Raw genomic sequence first — 8,500 nt, 5'->3', positions numbered from 1 at the left:
GTGACGATAAGGAAGCATGGCTTACAAGCTATGTCTCTTACCTTTTTTTTTTTTTCCTTTTCTCAAGGACTAATAGTATATATTCTATACATTGATTAAGCAAGAAGAAATGTCGAAAATTATTGTGACAAAACTTGAAAAGGACTTTCCCAAATTCTGCCTACCAGTTAGGTTAGAAAGAAGAAAAAACACATGCATGCTAGGCCAACTTTTTACGTTTGACCAGTTAAATAAGAAAAGTCAAATGTACACTTGTTATGATGTTCATTTCCTGCATGCTAGTTTGATTGAAGTATTGTTGGTATGACTGAAACAACCTGGATTCAGAACATAAATGATTCAGACTGAGATGTTAGAAAGGCAACATTGTAGGATTGAATGCATACTAGGAAGCAATGCTGTTTCTATCATCTACCAACAAGCCACAGGTTGAAGTTAGGTTCCAGTTGTTTAAACACTGCTTTTGGATGAAGATTCTTGGACTGTGATGCCATGCTAGGCATTGTTCTACTATAAGATCATGGTTTGGAGATTTGATCATGGAACTCAGTATGCTTACAATAGTTGAGATGAAGCTTTTTTAATCAGACGAAGTTAGTGATGAGATCTGTTTGTACACAAGAATAATGAACAAAGAATGCATGCATCACTTCTCCATGATCCCCACGAAGAAGACTGTAGCAAAACAATCACAAGGGGAAGTTTATTTTATGCAGAAGATTCTATCCCAGCATGCAACATGATAATAAGAATTCATCCTTTGGTTCATCTCTGCATCATTTTCTCTCTCAAAGTGTACTGTAAACCTTTGCAAGCACCCCAAATCATTTCAAGTCCTGCAACAAATAAACAATTGCGAGGACCTGATGGTGGACCTCCATGCTGCATGGGGGAAGCCAATAAGCTATCAGATCCAAGGAAATGGCATCCATCTTTACTCTCACAACAGCTCATACCTTGTGGTGGTCCTGATGCAGAAACATTACAAGTATAAGGCATGATTAACCGGTAGTGGATTTCCATGTTGCACGTTTTAGCCAGTCAATCATCAGATCAGATCCATAAAAATGGTGTATCTGCGTCAAAGGGTATTTATTCCCAACAGACCGTGCTTACTCTCTCGTGGGCGGAGAAACATTAATATGGGCCAAGCCCAATCCAATCTAACTCGGTCCATTTATTACGCGAGAAATCAATTTGGTGCTCGTGTTAGATTCGGATCACACCAAACGTCGATCAACCCCAAGTGTTGGGTCGGATCAACTTCGTCTATTTTTCCCTGTCGTCGGGGAGCGCAGCGATGCAGGCCCGACGGTTCGTCGATCTCGGTCGACGTTTGCTCGCCTCTTCCCGTCCTGCCCTCTACCCCCTCCCTCCGGAATGCCTCCGATCAGTGGCGTTCCCCGTGAACCCCTCCAACCTCAAGCCTGTTTGCGCTGACGTGCTTCCCCCAGCTCTCCGCAACCGGCCGCCAGGTTTAGAGTTTTATCCTTCCTCTCATCTCCTTTCCGTACGTTTGTGATCCTAATCTTTGTTCTTCTTGATCGATTTTTAGTAGGATAATGTTCCAATGTGATAGACTTGTTGATTCTGTTATTTACTTGAGTTTTAATTTTTAGCCCAGTTTCTGATTTGACTGCATGTTGTTAAAGGCGATGCAAGCTCGTTTTTATGCGGCAAAGGAAAGATCGAGAGCCCCGCTCACGCCAGTTACTGATTTGACTTCATGTTGTTAAAGGCGATGCAAGCTCGTTTTTATGCGGAAAAGGAAAGATCGAGAGCCCCGCTCACGCCAGTTACTTCTAAAGTGAAGAAAGACAAGCTCAAGTCTTACTCGTATGTTTAATTATGCTTTACTTACTATTTGGGAGTGTTGCTGTATTTTTCTTATGTCCTCTAAGTTCTTTCTGGTTTTTTCTTTGTTTTAAGGTCTTTTAAGTTCAGATTTAGGACCATGAACGATGGACAAATACGGAGATGGAGGGCTGGAAAGCGGCATAATGCACACTTGAAGGTAATGTGTTTCTGTCTGATCTGTTGATCAATGTAAGAGATGTCCTGATTTTTCTGTAACTAAAATGAGAAGCGATTGATCTAGGAAACATGTAACGATCAGCATTTTTAGTGTTATAAATTTTGGTTAAAATTTGGACTTCTAGACTTGTAGTTCTGAGTTTTCTTTGCTGGAAACTAAATCACTAGTTCTTATTTACCAATTTAATGGAAGTTTTGATCTCAATAGTAGATCAAACTGGATGCATGCCTGTTTCTGAGCTGGACTACTGATTCTGTATGATTCAATTTTATTTGATGTTCAACCCTTGTTTGGGATAAGAAAAAAACCTTATAGTTACTGAACAACTAAAATTGAGTGTCTTTCTTGGTAGACCTGAATGAAGATTCTCCATAGACAATAGTGCCAATTCTGATCCTTGTCCACTGAAGGAAGATAAAGCACTAGAGTCTATCCCATTTGTTCTATGACTGCAAAATTGGTCGAAGTAAACTCTTTTACCATTACAAAATTTGTTCAAGGTATGCTTAATTTATCTTATTGTTTATTCCAATGGGACCATAAGTATAGTGCAACAATGACGTGGATTAGTGGTTCTGCAAAACTGACCATAAGGATTATTGTTAATTACTGATATGTAACTCGTTGTGATGTGTAGCATATTTTTTTATAATTAATGGCTCAAGCTACTATAAAGTTGAAGAGTCCTTTGTGGATAAAACATATGACCACCATACCAGTATAACTTAAAATTTTGCAGGATAATTGACTATAATTGGCACTATTCATATTACACTCTTTTCTATTTAAGGATTTGACGTCCTCTTCAAGGGTTAGCATATCTTAGAATTAGACCCTAGCATGGTGCATATGAGGTTTTGCCCAGTGATAACTCCACATCGTGATGTGTTACTAGATCAACTTGATATTATTTACTACAATTCAATTGATGGGATCACCGATCCATTAACTTCGTTGGGTTTGAACCAAAATGTTTAAGCCCAAGTTAATTGAAGTATTACCATGAAATCCTTATTAGTCAATTCAAGTTCTTGCCCACTTCTGATATGAGACTAAGCCGGGTATTACAGCAACTATGCCTAACCAAAGGATCTCTCTAGCAAAACCCCCTGTTGAGTTATTAAGGGAAATAAGACACTAGGAAAACCAAGTATAACTTGCAGAAATATCACCTTGGAACAACAAGCCAATAGAAACCTAAAATGAATAATTTGGGTAGTTGTCTTCAAATTGTATGATTGATCACTTGACCTTCACTGAAAGTCTAAAATTCTCCTGTAAAGACAAACCTATATTCGTTTTATCATAGCTTCACCTTCTAAAGGTGGTAGTGGATAAGTTGAAAAGTCAATATCCAATGCAAAGTTCAATATTCTCAATTGACGCCAAAGAGTTCTAATACTTGCACAGTAATTTAATCCTCTGGAAAACAAGTCTTGTACACATTTCATATTCTTCATTAACTTGTGATAACTTTTTTTTTAATTTTCCCCCTGGGATTAAATTTTAATTGAACCTATTGGTTCTGTTGTTTCATTGATTCTTCATCATGTTGATTGCTCATTTTAAGGTGTATGTAATGTTTATTTATGACAATCCTGATACTTATGTCTACAAGACATGGAACATAGTAGAGTCTGCTTTGCTGGCCACACCCCGAGCTTGTTTTTTCTGAGCGTTGCAAAATCCAGCATAGTTGAGTTGGATTTAATATTTTAAATCAGGTGGCAAATCAGGAAAAGTATTCATGATATTAAATGCTAACAGATATCATCACAAAGAATTTTGAAACTATTAGAGGTACATGTAACATTCTTGGATTTAATATTTTAAAACACTTGCTTGCTATGCAACTTTATAGAGCTATTGCATGTTCAAAATTTGGTTCCTTTAACACAATTATGGTTCAGCAATTGTCTAAGTTGTCTTAATCAATTTTAGGTTTACATTGTAGTTGAGTCAAGTTGATTTTTCATTTTTGATGATTTTGTCAATGGTTCTAGATCTCATTAGTTCTATTTAGGCAACTATTTGGAGGTTCTTATTTTGTTGAGGAACGTCAAATTCTATGTAGTCAGTTGGTTTGGTGCTATGACTGGCCTGCCAAAATAGGTAGGCTATTTCAAGTACCTATTGCTTGATATCAGCCTAGTAAACATCTCTAATGGAACTTAAACTTGGAGAATCTAAGGTATCTAACGGGAATATGATAGTGTTACATGGCAGAATTTTCTATTTCTCCTGTTATCAATTGTGCCTAAGAAGTATAAGCTTAAAGAGGTGAATTGGCAAACAAGTTCTGTTGATAAAACTTCAGGTGGCAGGTATGTCCTTTGACTTCCTTTTTTGTTCTACTCTATTTTTCTATCATTTGCATCTTCCTCTTCATATTTAATGTCTCCATAACCCCATATGCCTTTTGCTAGTTGTTTATTGGTACACCCAGAATAATTCCTCAACCATAAATAGTGAGAACTGCTGCTAGTACCATAGTTGTTGGCATAGGCAAAGAAGAATACGTGCAATCAAACTTAAACTCCCGCTACTAGTGTAATAATACATAAAGACAATGATGGTTTATTGTCTCTTGAATTCAACATTATTGTCAGAAATTTAGAAGATAATTGTTGTTTTTGTTAATAGAAACAACATATTTTCCTGAATACTTCCACAAGGTTAACTGGACATGGAAATATTTATGAATTTTTAGTGTCTCTTATCACTTCCACTCGACGGAATGGATTTCTAGGCAACGTGAAGTAGTGTTAATGGTCCATAGACAGTCCATGAACACTCTGTAATTTTGATTGATTGATTGTAGAACCACACTTATTCAAAGTATGGTCCCTTCTAGGATAAGCATGACCTATGGAGTCTCCATCACAAATTCAGTTCCCATGCTCTTGCTCCTGTGGAAGACCTGGGTGGCTGCCCATAATTTTGATTCATGACATGGGGCCAAATAAACAAGCCATTGATCTGCCAGCCTGGAGTACATGGATATATATTTTTATTTTCTCTCTCCTTAAGGTCCTAGCAGATGCCACAATAATAAGTAGTAAACTGCATTAAACATTTCCTGAACGAGCCAAATTCAGATAGATAACCAATTGAGGAATACTTTTAGAAGAACGAACCGAATTCAGATAGAGATAATACTTTATCTCTGTTTGAATTGGTTAGGGTTTAAGACATTTCCTGAAATACTTTCTAAAATGGGTTCTTCTTCATCTCTGCAAAGGGACGTTGAATTTATAGCTAACTGGAATGATGGTGGTTCATGCAGTCAAAGAAGGCAAAACGGAGACTCAGGAGACCTGAGATTGTGCATGCGGCTTATGCAAAGGTTATGAAGAAGCTGAACTTTTGTGCTTAGGACCGAAAAGCGTGATTATTCTTCTGACAAAGATTGTGCTTCGATTAGTAACCCTCAGGTTGTCTCAATGCAACATATCCGGGCCAAGTTTGGCATTCAGCTGCTTAAAGATCCAGGACTTCGAATCATAACCCTCATGTTGTCCCTGGGCTTTTTCTTATTTGAGAGGGAAACAATTAAGCAGCAGACTGTCATTTTGTCTTATATTCCTGGTAATTGAAACAAGTCCTTGTTCTTTAGTAATTTGATTGCAATGTGAATTGACATAAACTTACATATAGTCTGACTGTGTAAGCATCATAATAAGTGTTGACGTTGGATTCAGATTAGGCTCTTAAGAGCCACTGCTGGATCTCAATCAGTCTTTGTGATGATCAGGTATGACAATCTGTTTGTTCCAAATATGAATTTGGTTTTCTACGGTTCAAATCTCCAGGATCTATAGTGATTAGCATGGCAAACACTATGGAGTCGATTGTTCGTTGTCTGGAGTGAACGAGAGAACAGCATTGTGTCCGATGAAACAGAGAGAAAGGACACGAAAAGTAAAAGATCTTGCAAACACAGGCCTTTCTCCGAAACAATGAAATGAAAGATTTAATGTCCCTTCACCTGCCGCCTCCTTTGGGAAACGATCCATAGTTCCTTACTACGAGTGCATGAGATACAAAATTTAGGTAAGTTTACTCCTCATCAGAATGGGAAAATGGATAAGATGATGCTTCCCATGTGATTAAAACTGCCTTAGGCATACATCACCAAGATATTATTGTTGGTGGAAGTGTTTAAGAATGGAGGACTAATTATATATATAATCTATAATTAAATACCTTTAGTATTTCAATCTTTATATTTTCAAAAGTTCGAATCTGTTGATGTGAATACCGTAGGATTTACCACTGAGTACATATTAATTCTGTCTCACTTTGGTTTATCACTGAACGCATGTAGTATTTTTATCAATAGAATCGACGGAAGTGAGGAGAAACATAATTAAATATTTTATTTTTATAAGTATAGAGATCATAATATAATTTTTAAAAGTATAAGAATTGGAATATTAAATGTAGCTAATTATAGGAGACAATATGTAATTAAGCTAATATAAAAAGCCTAATCTCTTAGATTCAATGTTACAGTTGAAATTTAATATAATTTTAAAAATATAAGAATCGAAATGCTAAAGATAGTTAATTACATAATTAGCCTTGTATAAAAAACGGAAGTTGATGGGAATAGTAATTATAATAAGACTCGGTTGACATCAGATGACGCTTCACGTCTCGATCGACGCGACAGCACCTGATCAATGTAGATCGGAACGTCGACCGAGGCACATTAAACACCCTGCTCAAGCTTCGTTCTTCACGCCACGTCAACCCAAGCGTCAGACGCTACCAGCCTATCCCCTACAAGCGGGCAGCTCAGGAAGCAGTAAGCTTCCCTATAAATATCCTCTCGTTTATCAGAGAGAGGGAAAGACACACAAAAACACTTTTTCATCTGAAACCCCCTCCACTATCATCTGACTTGATCGTCGGAGGGGTCGGGCCGAGCACCCCGGCCCGATCTTTGTGTAGGTGCGAAGCCGAAGGTCCCCGTCGAACGCGCAGGCGAGGAGTTCCTGCCCGGAGGAGACGGCTACACTGTCCCGATCGGACCATCGCACCCGACCACCCCAACGGGCTCGTGGAACGCCCCAGGGAAATCCCTGTCGTCCGGACCTGAACCGAGCCGCGTGGGCCCCGAGGCCACGGCTCAAAGTTGTTTCCAACAACAGAAGTTCTTAGTTTGAGATCGAAATCTATATTTCAGCCTATTAGATTTTTTGTCGGCATCGCAAAACAGATTCATGTTTTACGTGTTGGATTGAGAAATATTAAGAAAATAAAAATTATGTTTCTTGTGAAAGACTTAAGCTTTTTGAGAGAATCTATTTTTATGTGGCTGCGGTGACATGACATAGAGTTTCTTTTTCCCAAAAAAAAAAAAAGTTAAAAAGGCAAATAAATAAACCTCGCTTTAGATAAACACACAAGAAAAGACAAGAAGCATTGGGTCATTCTCCTTTCCATATAAAATTCGACAAAAAATGACAATAATTCTCCTCCACGCCTCTTCCTGTTTGGCGCATCGGAGACCTTCTCTCATGGCTGTCAGTTCATTATACAAACTCCTTTTTCTACTTACAAACTTCCTTTGACATTCACCAATATGAGTTCTTATAATAAAATCAAAATCCTCCTCTTCTGAGCGATGCTCCTTATAAGAGCCATCCGAACTCAGTTTGTGCGAACCATACTGAGGCTTGCTCTATTTCATCCTTATATGTTGCCCTCAGACATATGCAGTGGGGTTGCAAGAAGACATGACATACCGTTACCTTGCGGTTGTAGTATGCATTTTAGCCCGTTGAATGACAGAACAAAATAAATGTTAATCAAGTCTTCTTTTATTGCGTCTCTCCTACCTTCAACTGTGTAGCTACAGTGGGTAAGTAAAGAAGGGGGTGGGGGTGGGGGTGGAGGTGGAGCAAGCTGACCATGTCCACTGACCACTGAACTCTCTCATACCTTGTTTTGCTGTGTGCTACCTTTGGCATCTTCTACTGGTAAGCATCGATCCAGCATCCCATTCTTAACAGAAGCTGGAGGCCCTATCACGAACCTCCTAGCTGTTGTTCCATGTCACAGGACTCATCATATTCTCTCAACAGCTCAGTAGTACTTTGTGGTTTGTTTGTCATTTTGCTTGCTGCTACACAGACTTTTAGTCACCGAACCATCTCATCAGTAACAGCTATCACGAAGTGAGATATCTGCATCTTCCATCAAAGATTCCGGAGAGGTGATTAGTTTAAGTTCTTTGTTGGGACTCTTCTAAGGATACTTTAGCTCTTAGAAGCTGCCGTCCAATCGAGATGCTTTGGGCTCGGTGTCTTGCAGTGATCCTCTCTTTTTTATGTGGACTACTGGTAAATTGTGGTAGAGCAAATGGCAAACTTCAAGCACTTCTAATGGCTACTTGTTATTGCACGCCAGCATGGCTGATGTCACAACCATACACCAATGCATAACTATGATATTGTT

General features: G+C 38.5%; 1 long non-coding RNA gene across 1 annotated transcript; it reads left to right on the top strand.

Moving 5' to 3' along the window:
* Positions 1-1,267: 1,267 nt before the first annotated feature.
* LOC135638634 (uncharacterized) lies at positions 1,268-5,709 on the top strand. Its single transcript, XR_010496684.1, has 4 exons — positions 1,268-1,475; positions 1,653-1,836; positions 1,930-2,014; positions 5,322-5,709. It is a non-coding gene; the product is annotated as an uncharacterized LOC135638634 (long non-coding RNA).
* The last annotated feature ends 2,791 nt before the right edge of the window (positions 5,710-8,500 follow it).

This window comes from Musa acuminata, chromosome BXJ3-5 (assembly GCF_036884655.1).
Source record: "Musa acuminata AAA Group cultivar baxijiao chromosome BXJ3-5, Cavendish_Baxijiao_AAA, whole genome shotgun sequence".
Taxonomy (NCBI): Eukaryota; Viridiplantae; Streptophyta; class Magnoliopsida; order Zingiberales; family Musaceae; genus Musa; species Musa acuminata.
This window is presented reverse-complemented; position numbering and strand designations above follow the sequence as displayed.